Source organism: Phyllobates terribilis, unplaced genomic scaffold, assembly GCF_046119375.1.
Source record: "Phyllobates terribilis strain yellow unplaced genomic scaffold, ASM4611937v1 Scaffold_5__5_contigs__length_657084704, whole genome shotgun sequence".
NCBI lineage: Eukaryota > Metazoa > Chordata > Amphibia > Anura > Dendrobatidae > Phyllobates > Phyllobates terribilis.
The window spans coordinates 17894820-17914550 of record NW_027362765.1 but is presented as its reverse complement, the minus strand read 5'-3'; the positions used below and the strand labels follow the sequence as shown (position 1 = coordinate 17914550).

The following is a 19731-nucleotide window of genomic DNA, read 5'->3' as shown; positions in this document are numbered from 1 at the left end:
AGCTTAAAAGGAGGAAACAGAAGAGTAAAGCTGACGCTAACCGCTCAGGATGTGTTACTGAGCAACCTCCAATCTCTGGGAGGTTGGGGAACAGCACAGCACAAAGTACTATACAGTACCAGACACTCTGTAATTTAAAGAACAGCATCTCCCCATTCACAAAAGGACGGGCAGGGGTATACCTACTGAAAAAAGAAAAAATAACGAAAACTGATAATCCATTAATCCTACTGTTATGCATTCAACAAGATAACCTGGAGATCTAAAAACGAGAAAACAATTCAACATCGAATATCAAATATTCATTACCCCCGGGGACAGGGAGACATTTCCAAATATAACTACAAACAAGGGATCTAAAGACCCTCCCTTGACCACGTTTTTCACCCTTTCCTCACCCCCTCAAGGACCAAGTTGATGTTAAAGTTGAAGTCTGCCCTGACTGTAACATATAAATGTGAAAATTCATGCATACCAGTCCATAGGGCATTAATAGCAAAGGATATCACTTGATTGAGTAATCCATCTTGATCCGAGGATTGCCAGGATTAGGCGTGTGTTGGAGGGTGGCTGTCAGCAGGAGGCGGGTAGTCCATCAAAGGGTAGAGAGACCCGCACAATCACAGATCAACATCCGGTGCTTAAGCCATATCGGTCTTTGTAGCCAAGGAGGATGAAAAGTGGTTTTGCCATCTTGGACACTGCGGTAAAGGAGGGTAACGCTCCACCAAGAGCCAATTAGGAATAGTGATGAGGTCAATACCCAAGTGTTCAAAGGGAGCAGGCAGGTCTCTGTGTCTTTAAGAAAGAAGGTAGAACTCCCCTTTTTAACGATGAGATGAAAAGGATGTCCCCATCTGTAGGATGTGCCAACCTCTCTGATCTTTGCCAGAAATGGTTGCAGTAGACGTCTCATGTATAAAGTGCGACCAGAAACATCCGTAAACAACTTCACCACTGCTTCATCCATAGATATGATACTAGACGACCAGGCACAACGAAAAATCTCTTCCTTGTCCGTGTAGTAATGGAGACTGCATAAAACATCTCTCGGGTTAGAGGGTCAAGGGGATCCATTCTGGTTACCCTATACACTCTATCAATGACATAAGAGGCATCTGAGGTTCTCTGGGTGACTTTATTAAATAGAGAAACGATCTGAGGCTTAAGGTCTTCCTGGCCCGTGGTCTCTGGGATCACCTTTATACTAATATTATCTCTCTGGACTCTGTTTTCTTGGTCGTCCAGTAAAAGGGATAAGTTCTGTATCTGGGAATTGATATTCTCTCTTTTTCCCTCAAGGGATTGCAGTCGGTCAGAAAAATCCTTAGAGACGCTTTCTGTTGCTGTTGCTCTTGAGGAGCCGCTAGGGACCGGCTGCACCTCAATGGGGAGGGTGCAGCTGTGCTGGGGGAGAAAATGACTAGAAGGTTGGAGGAGTGTTTAAACTAGGGATTGGGGGGGGGGTATTCATTTTATAGGTGGGGAAGATAGTGCGGATAGTGACCTGGGCACAAATAAAGAAATTTAGGGTGGGGTTAAAACTGTCAATAAAGTAAGAAGGAATAGAGGTACAGAGAGATACATAAAATGCATGTACACTAATGCCAGACGCCTCACCAACAAAATGGAGGAATTAGAATTAATTTTGTTGGAAAATAATTATGACATGGTAGGAATATCTGAGACGTGGCTGGACGAGAGCCATGACTGGGCAGTTAATTTACAGGGCTATAGTCTGTTCAGAAATGACCATACAAACAAGCGAGGGGGGTGGGGTGTTTATATGTAAAATCATCCTTAAAACCCGTCTTGCGAGAGGATATATGTGAATCTAATAAAAATGTAGAGTACCTGTGGATGGAGATAAGGGGAGGGGGAAAAAGTAATAAATTACTGATAGGGGTTTGTTATAAGTCTCCAAAAATAATGGAAGTAGCGGAGAATATCCTTGTAAAACAAATAGATGAAGCAGCGACTCAAGGTGAAGTCATTATTATGGGAGATTTCAACTACCCTGAAATACATTGGGTGACAGAAATATGTAGTTCAAGCAAAGGTAATAGGTTTTTGACAACTATGAGAGACAATTACTTTTCACAACTGGTTCAGCACCCAACAAGAAGGGGGGCACTGCTAGACCTAATATTAACCAACAGGCCAGACCGCATATCAAATATACGAGTTGGGGGTCACTTGGGAAATAGTGATCACAAAATAATACGTTTTCATGTAACCTTTAATAAGATGTGTAGTAGAGGGGTTACAAGGACACTAAACTTCAGGAAGGCAAATTTCCAACGGTTGAGAGATGATCTTAGTGCAATAAACTGGGACGATATCCTGAGACATAAAGCTACACAAAGCAAATGGGAGACATTTATTAACATCCTGAATAGGACCTGTGCACAATTTATACCCTATGGGAATAAGCATGCTAGAAATAGGAGGAAGCCACTATGGCTAAATAGAGCTGTAAGGGGTGCAATAAGTGACAAAAAGAAAGCATTTAGAGAACTAAAGCAAGTAGGTAGTGATGAGGCATTAAATAAATATAGAAAATTAAATAAATTATGTAAAAAACAAATCAAGGCAGCAAAGATTGAGGCAGAGAGAATCATTGCCAGAGAAAGTAAAAATACCCCCAAAATATTCTTTAACTACATAAACAGTAAAAAACTAAAAAATGATAGTGTTGGCCCCCTTAAAAATAGTCTGGGTGAAATGGTGGATGAGGATGAGGAAAAAGCCAATATGCTAAATGATTTTTTTCAACCGTATTTACACAAGAAAATCGCATGACAGAAAACATGATTAGTGATAACAAAAATTCTCCATTAAATGTCACTTGCTTAACTCAGCAGGAAGTATGGCGGCGTCTAAAAATCACTAAAGTTGACAAATCCCCGGGCCCGGATGGGATACACCCGCGAGTACTGCAGGAATTAAGTAACGTCATAGATAGACCATTATTTTTAATCTTTAAAGATTCCATAATAACAGGGTCTGTACCACACGACTGGCATATAGCAAATGTGGTGCCAATATTCAAAAAGGGGACAAAAACTGAACTTGGAAATTATAGGCCAGTAAGCTTAACCTCTACTGTGGGTAAAATCCTGGAGGGTTTTCTAAGAAATGCTATAATAGAGTATCTGAAGAAGAATAACCTCATGACCCAATATCAACATGGGTTTACGAGGGACCGTTCCTGTCAAACTAATCTGATCAGTTTTTATGAGGAAGCAAGTTCTGGACTGGACCAAGGAAATGCAGTGGATGTTGTGTATATGGACTTTTTTTTAAAAGCTTTTGATACAGTTCTACACAAAAGGTTGATGCATAAAATGAGAACAATGGAGATAGGGGAAAATATATGTATGTGGGTTAAGAATTGGCTCAGTGATAGGAAACAAAGGGTGGTTATTAATGGAAAACACTCAGACTGGGTCTCAGTTAACAGTGGGGTACCACAGGGGTCAGTATTGGGCCCCCTTCTTTTTAACATTTATTAATGACCTTGTAGGGGGCATACAGAGTAATATTTCAATATTTGCAGATGACACTAAACTCTGCAGGGTAATCAATACAGAGGAGGACAATTTTATATTACAGGAGGATCTATGTAAACTAGAAGCTTGGGCTGATAAATGGCAAATGAGCTTTAATGGGGATAAATGTAAGGTAATGCACTTGGGCAGAGGAAATAAAATGTATAATTATATGCTTAATTGTAAAACACTGGGCAAAACTGTAACTGAAAAAGACCTGGGTGTATTGGTGGACGACGAGCTCACGTTTAGTGGCCAGTGACAGGCAGCTGCTGCAAAGGCAAATAAAATAATGGGATGCATTAAAAGAGGCATAGATGCTCATGAGGAGAACATAATTTTACCTCTATACAAGTCATTAGTGCGACCACACTTAGAATACTGTGTACAGTTTTGGTCTCCGGTGTATAAGAAAGACATAGCTGAACTAGAGAGGGTGCAGAGAAGAGCGACCAAGGTTATTAGAGGACTGGGGGGTCTGCAATACCAAGACAGGTTATTACACTTGGGGTTATTTACTGTGGAAAAGAGAAGGCTTAGGAGTGTTCTTATTACTATGTACAAGTATATGAGGGGACAGTACAAAGACCTTTCTACTGATCCTTTTACTCTGAGGCCAGAGATGGGGACAAGGGGGCATCATCTATGTCTAGAGGAAAGAATGTTTAATCATAATCACAGACGGGGATTCTTTACTGTAAGAGCAGTGAGACTATAGAACTCTATGTCGCATGATGTTGTAATGAGTGATTCACTATTAAAATTTAAGAAGGGCATGGATGCCTTTCTTGAAAAGTAGAATATTACAGGTTATATATACTAGATTCCTTGATAGGGCGTTGATCCAGGGAACTAGTCTGATTGTCGTATGGAGTCGGGAAGGAATTTTTTTCCCCAATGTGGAGCTTAGTGTTTGCCACATGTTTTTTTTTTGCCTTCCTCTGGATCAACATGTTAGGCTATGGGCTGAACTAGATGGACTTAGTCTTCCTTCAACCTTAAAAACTATGTTACTATGTTACTATGATGTCACCCCGTAATGCGCCCATAGCCTGCTGATGAGTGGCTTCAATCCTCTGGGCCAAGGAGTCAATGTTTGGTTTTGTTGGCAGAGCTTGTATCAAATCCCGTAGTGCTTGAAAATCTGAGTGCATCTGGGGAGAATGTGGTGTCCCTGCACTTGGGTGCGCATGAATTGGTAAGCTTGTCTGTGAGGATTGTGAGATGACTGAGTCTTCCATGTCGACTGTATCGGGGAGGGTCTCTGCAAGCGGTGAGAAAGAATTACTCTGCTAAAATGGTATTTGAGGTTTTGAGAGGCGTCACCTTAGGTTTCTTAGACACTCCACGTCATCCTGCTGTTGAGTTAGGCATATAGGTCACTTTAGCCAATCAGGTATGAGATACCTCCACGATAGCAGGTGTAAAGAAATGTCCTATGGAATTTTTTGTAGGTGAGTAGAGCTACTCAATAGAATTGATGAAGAAGATTGTTACGGATCCAGGTGGTGGAACCTCTGTGCTGCGGTGCAAAGAGGGACCAGAGGGGCGTAACTAGGTATCAACTCGGACTGACCAAGGTCGCACGGCGGCTCAGTCGACTACGTGAACCAGGGAAGGACCGAGCAGAGGGACTAGGTGCTACTCTGGACCAGTCCTTGTATGAGAGCAGGTGACTCCCACGGTTCAGAAGGCAGGGACTGACCAGTACAGCAGATGAGCGCGGCAGGCAGGCTGACGGGTGATCCGGGAAGACGGACTGGCAGACACCACGGGTAACTGTCAGGAGCCTCCAAGTAGGCTGGATGGTAGGCACGGCAGGTAACTGGTACGTTCTCCGCGTAGGCAGGCAAGCTGGCCCATAGACAGACTGGCGGGTTTGGACCGTAAGCAGACCGTCGGGCTGGAAAGTGTACTTGGCTGGCGGAGACAGGTAGTCAGGCTGGCGGACTGGACTGGTAGTCAGGCTGGCGGACTGGACTGGTAGTCAGACTAGCAGCGGAACCTGAGGGCTGAAGCAGAGTTTAGAACACAGAGCTACAACCTTGCACGGGCACCTCCATTTTGGAGGAGGCGCCTTTTATATGAGAGTCCTCCGGCCATTGGCTGTGGACTCCTCAGGACGGCGCGCGCGGCCCCTTTAAGCACAGTGCTCGGGAATCTGCACGTGCAGGCAGCAGCAGCAGGAGGGTCGGAAGATGACGGGCCAGGAGCGTGGCAGTAAGGGAGACGGCGTCTCTGCCTGTCAGGGGGCAGAGACGCCGATGCTACAGTACCCACCCCCTTTATGCCCCCTCTTTTTTAGGCCTGAAAAAAACAATTTTAAGAAGAAGCTGGGCATGGATGTTCTCCCTGGGTTCCCAAGTTCTCTTCTCTGGGCCAAACCCCTTCCAATCCACCAGAAAAAAAAGGTTTTTCCTCTTACCCTCTTGGTGGCCAGAATGTTCTCTACCTCATAGACATCCTCAGCAGAGACCGGAGCTGGGGAGGTACCGGGATCGTCGGAAAAAGAATTAAGATCAACTGGTTTGAGGAGAGATACGTGGAAGGAGTTGGGAATCCGTAAGGTGGCCGGGAGTTTTAACTTGTAGGCCAGTGGATTGATTTGCTTGAGGACTTCAAATGGACCGATGAACCGTGGACCCAACTTATAGGAGTGTTTTTTGAGATTAACATGTTTGGAGGAGAGCCAAACCTTGTCTCCTGGACGGAATTGAGCCGCATCCAGACGTCTCTTATCAGCATGTCTCTTCATCCACTCGGAGGATGAAGAAGTGTGAATCTAGTGTCCTCCCAAATGGTGGAAAATTTGCTGACCAGAGAATCCGCGGCAGGATTATCCACTGAAGCGGAGACGGGAAACAGAATCCGGGGGTGTTGACCGTAGACCACAAAGAACGGGGACTTGGAAGAAGATTCGCTCTCATGGTTATTATAGGAGAACTCGGCCCATGGTAGGAGCTCTACGCAATCGATATGGTGAGCGTTGACGAAGTGCCGGAGGAAGCTGGTAAGGATCTGGTTGATACGTTCCACTTGGCCATTGGACTGAGGATGATAAGCAGAGGAGAAATCCAGGGTAACTTCCAACAGCTTACACATAGCTCTCCAGAAGCGCAAAGTGAACTGGACCCCTCGATCAGACACAATGTGGAGGGGTAGGCCGTGTAGACGAAAGATGTGATGGATGAAGTCCTTAGCCAGCACAGATGCAGACGGGAGACCAGGCAGAGGGATAAAGTGGGCCATTTTAGAAAAGCGGTCAGCAACCACCCAAATGACAGTACAACCGGCAGAAACAGGGAGATCAGTAATAAAGTCCATAGCAATGTGTTGCCACTGGGCAGCAGGTACGGGAAGAGGCAGGAGACGGCCGGCTGGAAGATGTCTGGGAACCTTGTTGCGGGCACAGGATGAACAGGCCGTGACGAAGTCTACAACATCCTTGCGCAGGGAAGGGTGCAGTCCGGGAAGAGAAATGCGGGATGAAGAGGCGGTAATAGTTGGCGAAGCCCAGGAATCGCTGAATCGCCTTCAACCCCTCCGGTCGGGGCCACTTTAAGACGGCAGAGACCTTCTCGGGGTCCATCTGTAGACCAGTCTTAGAGATAATATAGCCCAGGAACGGAAGAGAGGTCTGCTCGAAGTGGCATTTCTCAAATTTTACGAATAGGTGATTCTGCCTGAGCCTAAGCAGGACCTGATGAACATCCTCCGGTGTGTGGGTAGATCCGGAGAGAAGACCAAGATGTCGTCCAGGTACACCACCACGCATGAATATAAGAGGTCACGGAAGATGTCGTTAACTAGTTCTTGTAAGACAGCTGGAGCATTACAGAGGCCGAAGGGCATCACACGGTATTCATAGTGGCCGTCCCGGGTATTGAATGCCGTCTTCCACTCGTCTCCTTGGCGGATCCGGACCAAGTTATACGCCCCACGAAGATCGAGCTTGGTGAAGATCTTTGTGCCTTTAAGGCGGTCGAACAGCTCTGAGATGAGTGGCAGGGGGTATTTATTTTTGATAGTAATCTGGTTAAGTCCCCTATAATCGATACAGGGGCGTAGTGAACCGTCTTTTTTTTTTACGAAGAAGAATCCAGCTCCAGCGGGGGAGGTAGATTTCTGGATGAATCCCCTAGCCAGATTTTCTTCGATGTACTCCGACATGGCCCAGGTTTCGGCCAACGACAAGGGGTAGATACGCCCACTGGGTGGAGTGGCACCGGGTACCAGGTCAATAGGGCAATCATATGGCCTATGAGGTGGCAGTGTCTCTGCCTCCTTCTTGTCGAAGACATCTGCATAGGACCAGTAAGGTGTCAGTAGACCAGGTAAATTAGCCAGAGTAGACGGAGGTCGAACCGGAACCAGGCAGGTCTCATGGCAATCCTGCCCCCAACGGTGCACCTCACCGTTTCGCCAATTCAGAACGGGTTCATGTCTCTGTAGCCCGGGTAGACCTAGCAAAAGGGAGTGAGAGAGTCCGGATAGAACATGGAAGGAGATCCTCTCCGAGTGCAGAATTCCCACCTGAAGGGTTACAGGCTCTGTGACGAGCAAGATGGTCACCGGAAGGAGTCTTCCATCCACGGAAGCGACTGCCAATGGTTCAGCCAGAGGTTTGGTGGGAATCTGATACTTCTCTACAAAGGACTGAGAAATGAGATTTCCAGCGGCTCCGGAATCCAGGTGGGCGGTTTCGAAGAAGCAGTTCTCTCCACAGGAAATAGAAACGGATAGAGTCAAGAACGGAGAGGATTTACTCTTGCCTAGCATGACCTCTCCGAGTGGTCCTAGACACTGGAGTTTCCCAGCTTCTCCGGGCAGGAACGGATCAGATGCTCCTTACTACCACAGTAGAAACAGCTCCCTCGGCACGGCATGTTTCTTGGTGAGACTTGACCATCTTGGTCTGGTCGATCTGCATGGGTTCGGGCGAGCGTGCCAGGGAGTTGTTGGTTGGGAGGAAGGTTTCTGGAAAACAGGAGCAAGATGAGGAAATCTTCTCTCCCGGGTAGTCTCCTTAGCTCATTCCTTGAAACGGATGTCAATCCGGGTAGCTAGTGATACTAGGTCATCCAGGGTGGTAGGAATGTCCCTGCCGGCTAGCTCGTCTTTGATCCATCCGGAAAGACCCTCCCAGAAGGTGGACACCAGGGCCTCATTGTTCTAGGCAAGCTCAGAAGCGAGGGTACGGAACTGTATGGCATACTGGCCCACGGTGAGACTCCCTTGGCGGAGACGGAGCAATGAAGAGGCAGTAGAAGTCCTTCGTCCGGGCTCATCGAAGACCTTCCGGAAGGCAGTGAGGAAAGCTGGAAGATCGGACACCAGGGGATCCCCTCTCTCGCATAGAGGGTTTAGCCATGCCAATGCTTCCCCGGTGAGGTGAGACATGATGAACGCCACCTTGGCCCAGTCGGAGGGAAACTGATGTGCCAGTAGTTCAAAGTGCAGCGTGCACTGGTTCAGAAAACTCCGACATAAGACGGTGTCAACCCCAAAACGAGGAGGCGCAGAGAACCGGGGTCCTGAGCTGGATGCCATGGCACTGGTAGGCAGAGGTGCCGCCAGAGCAGCTGTCGCTCGACTCGAGGCGGACACTGGTGGGACCGACAGCGTGTCCAGGCGAGAGTTGACAGACCGCAGGTAGGTCAGGATGGTTTCCTTTTGGGATCTCTGACGAGAAACCTCCTGGTACAGGTCAGCAAGTGAAGGAGCCTGGGGGCCACCGAGTTCCATGGCCTGTGCAAACTGTTACGGATCCGGGTGGTGGAACCTTTGTGCTGCGGTGCAAGGAGGGACCAGAGAGGCGTAACTAGTTAAGAACTCAGACTGACCAAGGTCGCACAGCGGCTCAGTCGACTCCGTGAACCAGGGAAGGACTGAGCAGAGGGACCAGGTGCTACTTTGGACCAATCCTTGTATGAGAGCAGGTGACTCTCACGGGTCAGAAGGCAGGGACTGACCAGTACAGCAGATGAGCGCGGCAGGCAGGCTGACGGGTGATCCGGGAAGACGGACTGGCAGACACCACGGGTAACTGACCGGAGCCTCCAGGTAGGCTGGCTGGTAAGCACAGCAGGTAACTGGTACGTTCTCCGGGTAGGCAGGCATGCCTAGCCCATAGACAAAACCTACAAAAGGCAAAAATATATCTCATACCCTACCATCATTATATATAAATGTAAAGCAAAGTTGCATAATAAATATAGGGTACTTAGTGAACTATTTTTGATCAAAAAAAGTATACAAGCCGTCCCACCAGCGGCAAGGTGACCCTAAATTGGGACGGTACCTATACTGCCTATATTAAAAACCTTACTGTATATCAAACTTGAAGTAATGCATATAAAAGGGTAGACAAATAGGACCGTACTAAGTACCCTATATTTATTATGCAACTTTGCTTTACATTTATATATAATGATGGTAGGGTATGAGATATATTTTTGTCTTTTGTAGGTTTTGCTTCTTTTTGCTAGTGTGAACATGCTCCTATTTCTTGCATGTCTACCATCTTAGACCTCAGTTCACATTGCTTGTTTTTTTTGTCTTGTTTGCATTCTGTGCAATTTAAGGGTGTGGCATCCCCTTTGTTGAGCTGATTAGTATATATGTAGCTTACCACGGGCCTAGGTGGTCTGGAGTTGGGACCCGGTCCTATTTGTCTACCCTTTTATATGCATTACTTCAACTTTGATATACAGTAAGGTTTTTAATATAGGCAGTATAGGTACCGTCCCAATTTAGGGTCACCTTGCCGCTGGTGGGACGGCTTGTATACTTTTTTTGATCAAAAATAGTTCACTAAGTACCCTATATTTATTATGCAACTTTGCTTTACATTTCTATATAATGATGGTAGGGTATGAGATATATTTTTGTCTTTTGTAGGTTTTGCTTCTTTTTGCTAGTGTGAACATGCTCCTATTTCTTGCATGTCTACCATCTTAGACCTCAGTTCACATTGCTTGTTTTTTTTGTCTTGTTTGCATTCTGTGCAATTTAAGGGTGTGGCATCCCCTTTGTTGAGCTGATTAGTATATATGTAGCTTACCACGGGCCTAGGTGGTCTGGAGTTGGGACCCGGTCCTATTTGTCTACCCTTTTATATGCATTACTTCAACTTTGATATACAGTAAGGTTTTTAATATAGGCAGTATAGGTACCGTCCCAATTTAGGGTCACCTTGCCGCTGGTGGGACGGCTTGTATACTTTTTTTGATCAAAAATAGTTCACTAAGTACCCTATATTTATTATGCAACTTTGCTTTACATTTATATATAATGATGGTAGGGTATGAGATATATTTTTGTCTTTTGTAGGTTTTGCTTCTTTTTGCTAGTGTGAACATGCTCCTATTTCTTGCATGTCTACCATCTTAGACCTCAGTTCACATTGCTTGTTTTTTTTGTCTTGTTTGCATTCTGTGCAATTTAAGGGTGTGGCATCCCCTTTGTTGAGCTGATTAGTATATATGTAGCTTACCACGGGCCTAGGTGGTCTGGAGTTGGGACCCGGTCCTATTTGTCTACCCTTTTATATGCATTACTTCAACTTTGATATACAGTAAGGTTTTTAATATAGGCAGTATAGGTACCGTCCCAATTTAGGGTCACCTTGCCGCTGGTGGGACGGCTTGTATACTTTTTTTGATCAAAAATAGTTCACTAAGTACCCTATATTTATTATGCAACTTTGCTTTACATTCATATATAATGATGGTAGGGTATGAGATATATTTTTGTCTTTTGTAGGTTTTGCTTCCTTTTGCTAGTGTGAACATGCTCCTATTTCTTGCATGTCTACCATCTTAGACCTCAGTTCACATTGCTTTGTTTTTTTGTCTTGTTTGCATTCTGTGCAATTTAAGGGTGTGGCATCCCCTTTGTTGAGCTGATTAGTATATATGTAGCTTACCACGGGCCTAGGTTGTCTGGAGTTGTGACCCGGTCCTATTTGTCTACCCTTTTATATGCATTACTTCAACTTTGATATACAGTAAGGTTTTTAATATAGGCAGCATAGGTACCGTCCCAATTTAGGGTCACCTTGCCGCTGGTGGGACGGCTTGTATACTTTTTTTGATCAAAAATAGTTCACTAAGTACCCTATATTTATTATGCAACTTTGCTTTACATTTATATATAATGATGGTAGGGTATGAGATATATTTTTGTCTTTTGTAGGTTTTGCTTCTTTTTGCTAGTGTGAACATGCTCCTATTTCTTGCATGTCTACCATCTTAGACCTCAGTTCACATTGCTTGGTTTTCTAGCCCATAGACAGACTGGCGGGTTTGGACCATAAGCAGAACGTCGGGCTGGAGAGTGTACTTGGCTGGCGGAGACAGGTAGACAGGCTGGCGGGCTGGACTGGTAGTCAGACTAGTAGCGGGACCTGAGGGCTGAAGCAGAGTTTAGAACACAGAGATACAACCTTGCACGGGCACCTCCATTTTGGAGGAGGCGCCTTTTATATGAGATGTCCTCTGGCCATTGGCCGGGGACTCCTCAGGATGGCGCGCGCAGCCCTTTAAGAGGGAAGGAGCGCCCTAAGCACAGTGCTCGGGAAGCCGCGCGCGCCGGCAGCAGCAGCAGGAGGGCCGGAAGACGCCGGACCAGGAGCGCGGCGGTAAGGGGAACGGCGTCTCTGCTTGTATGGCAACCGGATGTCAGGGATGCATCTGTTATATGCTGAGCCGTTGGATTCCTGGCTAGACCTGTTAAAAGTGGTGCTAGGGATGCCACTCTTATATATAATTCCGATGGTCTGTGCCCGATTATAACAATTAGTCAGCAGTTGTGATTGAGGATGTAATTATGGTGGATGACCACAAGATGGCAATAGTGTCAATGTGAGCCCCAGTGGGATTAACTCTCATAATGCTGAAATCTTCCAACACTTCCCAGCGTATTGTAATACGAGGCCTGTGTGCTGAGGCCTTATAGAGAGGCTGCTGTTGTTGTAAATCACAAGGATACTTAGCAAGATGGCAGACGGCTGCTTAAGTGTCACAGCTAAGCTGTCAGTGGAGCCTTTTTGCTAGTGTGAGAGAGATGGGCGCCTGTTTATGTTTCCTTCCAGCCCTGGTTTAAATTTCCCCAGTGGAGGCTGCTCAGGACTTCAATGCCAGCTGCTCACCCTTAGATCACAGAGTTCTTCCCTGTGCTCACGCAATTCCTCTCACCTCCAGGGCCTGTCTGTCGTGAATCACTGAATGCCCAGATAACGGGGCTGGCCTCCTCCTCCAGAACCTAGATGCCCAGCAGGAGAGACTGTGGTCTCAGACTCTCAGGTAGGCCGCAACTCACCATTGCATCGTATCTCCACCAGAAAGGTCTCAAAATGCTCCTCTCACCCAGACAGAGCTTTTGGGACACGGTAGGGTTTAGGATGGAGCCTCTGTTTTACTGGATTGTGTGGATTGTTTTTTTTTTACCCTAGGAACTCTCACATCCACCTCCGTCCTTCACCACTTCCGGTCACGCTCCCCAGGTCATAAATTCTTAAAATAATCAAAAACTATGCAGAAATAAGAGTTCCTAGAGTATGCTTTAATTCACCATCAAAAGAAAGGGACAAATATTAGGATTAAAGGAAGCATCCAAATGTTAGCTGTTCATTTAGACAATGTGGTGACATTGTACACTGCTCAAAAAAATAAAGAGAACACTAAAATACCACATCCTAAATATCACTGAATTAAATATTCCAGTCCCTGTGGCAAGCACATGGAGGGCTGTGCGACCCTTCAAAGAAATGCCTTCCCACACCATTACTGACCCACTGCCAAACCGGCCATGCTGAAGGATGTTGCAGGCAGCAGAACGTTCTCCATGTCGTCTCCAGGCTCTGTCACGTCTGTCACATGTGCTCAGTGTGAACCTGCTCTCATCCATGAAGAGAACAGGGCGACAATGTTGAATCTGCCTAAGTTGATGTTCTCTGTCAAATGCCAATCGCTCTGCACTGTGTTGGGCTGTAAGCACAACACCCAATTGTGGACATCGGGCCCTCATACCATCCTCATGGAGTCTGTTTCTGACCATTTGAGCAGATACATGGATGTTAGTGGCCTGCTGGAGGTAATTTTGCAGGGCCCTTGCACTGTTCCTCCTGTTTCTCCTAGCACAAAGGAGGAGGTAGCAGACCTGATGCTGGGTTGTTGACCTCCTACGTCCCACTCCACATCTCCTGGTATCTGCTCCATGGTCTGTATACTGTGCTGACAGACACAGCTACCCTTCTTGCCACAGCTCGCACTGATATACCATTTTGGATGAGCTGTGTGAAAACCCATGGGCGTAATACTACTCAGACAAAACAGGGTGAGGGTAAAACAGTGTGGCAATATTTTATTGAACCACCAAACAGACAATAAACACATAGAACAGTTCCAGCAAATCACCCAAGATGGTGCAAAATTACACCGTATCACCCGTCCGCTGGCCCGCCAGGAATAGAACAGCTGCGACTTTGGGACTTCCAGGGCCAACTACCTCAACCAGTGGCCCCCCCGCTTTTGGTGGGCCCTCAAAGAGAGGAGGTAGCGGCAAGCTTAGGAAGTTCATTGAGATATAAGGCCAGGAGACCCGAGGGTCCCATCTTGACCTCTTTGAACAACTCCATGAGTTTCAGGTGACCTCATTGTCCCAACCTGGTTTCCCCAAATGTATCCATGGGATCTCTGGTGGTCAATGGAACGGATCTGTATCCTTCCAGTTAGGTCCCTGTACCCTTTGGCTGGAATCCTGTAAAATCCAAATCTGTGTCTCTCTGGTTGGAGCCATGCTACCAAACTACTGTCCTGAAGTGTCTTTCTGATTCCCCTTGCAGAAGGATAGAAAACCCTTTTTATATTTACATATGTGGATAAGGTCATCAGTCACAGGTCAGGGGGAAAGGTGCAGGGTTCAGGTCTCATTGTTTGAGCATTAAATCTATTTACACAATTGGTATCCCCCTGCTCTTGTAAATCAACAATGAGCTGGCTTAGTACAAAATGTAATTAGCATATTAACAAATACTATTGTTTCCAGACTAAGAAAAGTCAATATTTAGGTTTATACAAATACTATTATGTCCTTCTTGACCCATCAAAGGAACACACACAAATTCTAAAGTCAACACAAACACAATAGTGTATTTTTCCTGGCTTAACAAATCTAGATATCTGAGTAATTAAGATTAGAAGCGGTGTCGTCACAGACAAAGTCTTCTGACCTACTGAAAATAGACGTCTGGATAATTAAGATTTAATGCTGTGTCGTCACATCTCGTAATCGTGAAGGCAGCATATAACATCTTTTGTTGGGAACGCCGCAGATTTAGGCTTCAAGGCCCTGTGAGCTCTATCGAATTTAATAGATGTACTCTGGCTATCATCTGTAATGGAACTAAAGATCTCTTGGAGCGTTGCCTTTAGGTCCTCTCGACCCTCCGTCTCAGGAAGGCCTCTCAGCCTGATATTACATCTCCTGCCTCTATTGTCCTGGTCTTGTATATGAGAGTGCAGATACTGTAATTTGTTTTTTTGATGGCTGACCACTTTCTGAAGATTAATCACATGGGTTCTGGTAACGGCATGGTCCCCCTCCAGGGGGGACCTGTTAACTGATGAAGATCTTACCTTATACTTGCGATTTCAGACCTGCATGTTTCCTTCACTTCTGCTATTAAGTTCTTAAAGTCATTCTTAGAGGGCAAGTTTTCCAAATATTTCTTCCAGGGTAGATTATAAGATGCGGAGCCCTGTTTACCCCACTCATCATCTGACTGTGCAGAAGAGGAGGACCAACTGTCCATCTGTGAGTGACTGATAAAGAGAGGTATATCCCCTGCCCCAGTCGCCTCATCACCCTGAGTGACTTAATTTCCCAGGCACACTTTATGAGGGTGTTTATTTTGCCCTTGGAGGGAGCTCATATAAAGTTTTTGAGTGAGGACCGCCTGATGACTCTGAAGATTTTGATTGAGGGCCGCATAATTACTCTATAAAGATTTAGAGTGAGAGCCGCCTGTTGACCCTGTTGATATGGTGGAAGAAAAGGAGGAGGACAAGAAAATTAAAAAAACATGAACTGTATACCCTTTTTTGGGTGAGAAGGTGTACATGGGAATACACCAGAAAAAAAGGAACATTTTAATTGGTTTTATGTTTTTCTGCTGTCACCCACTAGGGATGAGAAGCCTGGGCCAATTCAGGCCTTGTGCATTTTGATAAGAGTCAGCCTGTCAGGATTTTCAGTTGACAGGCAGATGCGCCTATTAGTTATTATGCCCCCGGTGGCACGAAAAATCCTCTCTGACAAAATGCTAGGGGCAGGGCAGGTCACCACCTTCAAGGCATAGAGGAACAGTTCATGCCACGTATCCAGCTTGGATACCCAATAGTTGCATGGCACAGAGGAATCACGGAGGACACTGGTACAGTTGGCCAGGTACTTCTTCACCAACGTTTCCCTCCTTGACAGACTATCCCGCACATCAGGGCCTGGGCGCTGGGAGGGTCTAATGAAACTGTCCCAGACCTTTGATACTGTCCCCTGCCTCTGTTGGACCTGTTGTGTGTCTTCTTCGTCTCTCCTCCTTATTGCCCAAAAATCTATGACCTCTGCTGCCAGCGTTGTCAGATGGGAATTTTTTTACTATTTGTTCGACTATGGCCTTTTGGTTTTGCACAATTTTACTAGCCCTCTCCGCTGCATGAAAGACACATGGAAAGTTCTCCTTGTAGCGTGGGTCAAGAAGGGTGAACAATCAGTAATCAGTGTTAGCCAAAATGCATATAATGCGAGGGTCACGGAAAAGGCAGTGGGACATAAAGTCATAAGAGCATACAGACGAATATGTAAGCAGATCACCAGATAAAGCCCACCCCACAGTTCCACCCCAAAGCATGTAAGTAACGATTACACTAGAACCACAGGACGGATTTCATCAACCAAGGTATCATATTAATCAGTGTAATTTCTCCCTCCTGACAGTATATGTAGTTTACTTGGCACAATCCTGCTGACAGGTGCGCTTTAAGTACTAAGTGCCTCACAGCTATAGGCTAGGGACACATTAGGATTGTGCGTGCTGTCTCTTTAAGAGACGGAGTGCGCACGCGCCCCAAGCGCACCGCTTGGGGAGTTGTGCGGCGCATACCGAGACTGGGACATGGGTGCCGGAGCAGGGGACACAGCAGGGCGGCCGGGGCAGTGAGTAAGTTGGCGTCCCTGTCAGGAGGGAGGAGCAGAGGCATGTCGGGATGCCAGCGTTACAGAAGAATTATCTGCCATCCAATCAACCACTTGTTCGCACTGTTCTGGCTTTAAGGGTGGTGTTCAATGACTCCTTGCAAAGTGGGATAGGAAGCTTGGTGTCGTGGATGAGTGCGTTTATTGTGCTCCTGCAGCAGGCACAGTTTCACCTGGCGAATGGACTCAGCCTCTGTATGTACCATCAGCAGCATGTCCACTTCCCCTTCCCTTACCTTGCACATTTTAAGTTAGGTATATATGACTTCAAACTTTACAGTATTAATAAGGAAAACATTTTTTTTCCCTGACAAGGACTGTTGTTTTAATTGTGCAACAGCAACAGTACACAAGAGCTGCAATGGCAATCTTAAACCCTGCCTAGATGCCTCTAATCCTAAACTTTCCCTCCACTGTATGCAGGTTACAGTGGTTTTGCTAGAGATAGGGAAATATTTAGCCCTGACAAGGACTGTTGTTTTAATGCTGCAGGAACAGTATACAAGTACTGCTATAGCAATATTAGTAAACCCTGACTATATCCCTGCTCTAAACTATACTCTCCCTTGTATAACAACGCTTCCTGAACATACTTTACCGAGCATCACATCACCGGGTTTTATATAAGACCCTAAGACGCAATGCTGCCGGCCAATTACAGTAAAGCCAGTAGCCAATGGCTATGGCATTACCATGCATAGCGGGTTATTCCCACATGTTCATTGGCTGTCTAACAGGTGGCAAACATGTGGGGTGAGGACTCAAGCATGGCGCTCAAGCACCCGCGATACTCGATCCAGTGTCGAGCAGTGGTGATCATGCTCGCTCATCATTAATCCTTATCCATCTCAAGTATAGGCCAGTATTTTTCAAAAATATTTCTTATCTCTTTAGCTCCGAGGCTGAAGGTGGTGATAAATCTCACAACCTCATAATTCTTTGTTTTAATGGCCGGAGTTAAGTGTTCCACCCTATCCTTTAAAAACTTTGTATGGTATCCCCTTTCTAGGTATCTTGATTCAAGATCATCTGCCTGTTCTTTAAAAACCTTATTGTTGGAACAGTTCCTCCATATATGCAAATACTGACCGCTGGGAATACCTTTTTTGAGGGTGACTGGATGGTTACTCTCCCATCTCAGCAAAGAATTGGTTGCTGTGGATTTTCTAAAAGTTCAAGTCTCCAAAAGTCCAGTATCCATCCTCCTAATAAGTACATCCAGAAATGGCAGGCATGAGGGACCACATTCGAAAGTGAATTTGAGACCTATGAGATTATAATTTAGGCTATCCACAAAGCATGAAGTCATCATCAGGCGTGCCTTTCCAGATAACAAAAATGTCATCTATATAGCTGGCCCACATGTATACGCTTTCAGTGTTATAGGTGTTACGGATCCGGGTGGTGGAACCTCTGTGCTGCGGTTCAAGGAGGGACCAGAGGGGCGTAACTAGGTATCAACTCTGACTGACCAAGGTCGCACGGCGGCTCAATCGACTCCGTGAACCAGGGAAGAACCGAGCAGAGGGACCAGGTGCTACTCTGGGCCAGTCCTTGTATGAGAGCAGGTGACTCCCACGGGTAACTGGCAGGAGCCTCCAGGTAGGCTGGCTGATAGGCACGGCAGGTAACTGGTAGGAGCCTCCAGGTAGGCTGGCTGGTAGGCACAGCAGGTAACAGGTATGTTCTCCGGGTAGGCAGGCAAGCCTGGCCCATAGACAGACTGGCGGGTTAGGACCGTAGGCAGACCATCGGGCTGGAGAGTGCACTTGGCTGGTGGAGACAGGTAGTCAGGCTGGCAGACTGGACTGGTAGTCAGGCTGGCGGACTGGACTGGTAGTCAGGCTAGCAGCGGGACCTGAGGGCCGAAGCAGAGTTTAGAACACAAAGCTACAACCTTGCACGGGCACCTTCATTTTGGAGGAGGTGCCTTTTATATGAGAAGTCCTCCGGCTATTCTCTAAGCACAGTGCCCGGGAAGCTGCGTGCACCGGCAGCAGCAGCAGCAGGAGAGCTGGAAGACGCCGGGCCAGGAGCACGGCGGTAAGGGGGACGGCGTCTCTGCCTGTCAGGGGACAGAGACGCCGATGCTACAATAGGGCATATGGTTACAAAAAAAACATAGTTTCCTCCCACCTGCCCAGGAGCAGATTTGTGTAAGTGAGTGCACAGGAGCTACCCATCACAGTGCCCTTGAGCTGGTGGTAGTACTTTTGATGAAATATGAAGTAATTCTGTGTGAGGCAAAATTCAAGAACCCTAGGAACAAAATTACTGTGTACCTGACATTGTGTGCCCCTCAGTATGTGATTGCATCCAATCCTTTATCATGGGGAATTGAGGAGTATAGAGCCTCAACATCTATACTTGCTAGGTCTGTTCCATGGCCCACTGAGATCCTCCCCTTCACTTTTAATAAGAGGTCAGTTGTATCTCTGGTATATGACTGTAAAGGACAAAGGGTCGGAGTACTTGATCCAGATAAATACTCAGATTCTGGCAAAGGCTGTCTATCCCCGAGACAATGGGTCCTCCCTTAAGGGGGTTCATACTCTTGTGTATCTGACAACCCTTCTTCTCCTCTTCTGAGTGATGTCACCGCTCTTCAGACTCTCCGGACTATGCTGCACTATGCGTGACCCAGAAGTGACTTCTACAATGTAAGTCTATGGAGCGTCAGAACGAGGATAAATACACTTACATTGTATAAGAGACTTCCGGCTCACACATTGAGTATAGCGAGAGCCGCGAGTGTCAGCTGAGGTGACATCACTGAAGAGGAACAGAACAGCGCTGGACACCAGAGAGGGTGGCAGTAGGACAGTATAGAAATACCCTCACACTACATTACATGCACATACACACATTTACTGGATATAACACTTAATGGCCGAGCTTTTCTAATACAGGAGAAATGTGGCCCCTC

General features: G+C 46.4%; 1 protein-coding gene across 1 annotated transcript in view; it reads left to right on the top strand.

The window, feature by feature from the left end:
* Window positions 1-19731, top strand: part of LOC141270843 (uncharacterized) — a 187811-nt gene that overhangs the window by 132128 nt on the left and 35952 nt on the right. The gene's annotated exons all lie outside the window — the stretch shown is intronic.